General features: G+C 38.7%; 1 protein-coding gene across 1 annotated transcript in view; it reads left to right on the top strand.

The window, feature by feature from the left end:
• DCDC1 (doublecortin domain containing 1) overlaps positions 1-1,153 on the top strand; it is a 680,259-nt gene that overhangs the window by 323,616 nt on the left and 355,490 nt on the right. The gene's annotated exons all lie outside the window — the stretch shown is intronic.

Here is a 1,153-nt window from a genome sequence, read left to right on the forward strand (position 1 = left end):
GTAGGCCTGATCCTGTGGTTTTCCTTCTTGGATTTTTGCTATAACATTATATCCTGCTCAAAAAAATTTGTATGGCTGTTGCCTACTGAATCAAGTTGCAAAACCTCATCTGGCCTTTGCTCATCTCCATGATTCTTCATTTTACTCTTACTTTCTACTCACCTTTCCAGGCTTCTTCTCCTTGGTCCTCTCTGCACCCTATTTTATTGTCAGAGCTAAAAAGTTGTCTTCCATTATGTGTTTTCACTTTGGTGCACTTATGTCATGACTTGTGTTGTGTGCCCATCACCATTACTGTTACCACTCCCATTCCTGCCTCCGATTTCATCCCACCCCTTAAGGCCTTATTCAACTTCCCCATCTTCCATCAGTCTTCTCAGATCCTCCAGAGAATTAATCTCTAACTATTTTGTGTTCTCAAAAATTCCTTTTGTCCTTTGAAAATCGTTCTTGGGGTTGGTGTTTTGGTATAAGCATTTGCTTTTATATCTTCTCCACCTTACTGAGAACAGACATTGCGCCGTTCTTAGCTTTGCTTCCCCAATGCTAGTACAGAGTATTGAATGTAGAGCAAGTGCATAATACATTTTTGATGAATGGATTTTTTTCGATTTATCAATAATCTCTCTTTTAAGGTTCATTATTTTCCGTGTGTGTGTGTGTGTGTGTGTGTGTGTGTTAGCCAAATCAGATTGTTTATTAGCTGTTTTCTGGAACATACTCCATGCTTTCTGTTATTGTGCCCATGTTTATTTCTCTGCCTTGAATTCAACCTCTCTTCCTTCCTTTGTCACCATAGCTCTGTGTCTGGAATAAAGTTGGCATTCAAGATACGCTTGTTGGAATTCTGCCCATCATTCTAACCCTATCTGATTTGATTCACCTTCAGGAAATCAAAGCAGATATGATCTTTCTGACCTTGGTAACCTCACTGCATCCTTCTTGTGCCATTACAGTGACGTTGAACTAGGTACTAGTCATCTTACAACATTTTTTTACATGATTCAAAGTCAACTAGTTCTCCAAGTTTGAGCATTTTGCAGGTCACATTGGGGTCAGTGGAGGAGAATAATAGATTCCATCTGGATTGTTGAGAATGGATCATGAGGAGTCTTAATTCAGTGTTAGTAATTCTGCAATTTTTTTTTTTTTT

Source organism: Orycteropus afer, unplaced genomic scaffold, assembly GCF_000298275.1.
Source record: "Orycteropus afer afer isolate SDZICR_OR568_19922 unplaced genomic scaffold, OryAfe1.0 scaffold00103, whole genome shotgun sequence".
NCBI classification, from domain to species: domain Eukaryota; kingdom Metazoa; phylum Chordata; class Mammalia; order Tubulidentata; family Orycteropodidae; genus Orycteropus; species Orycteropus afer.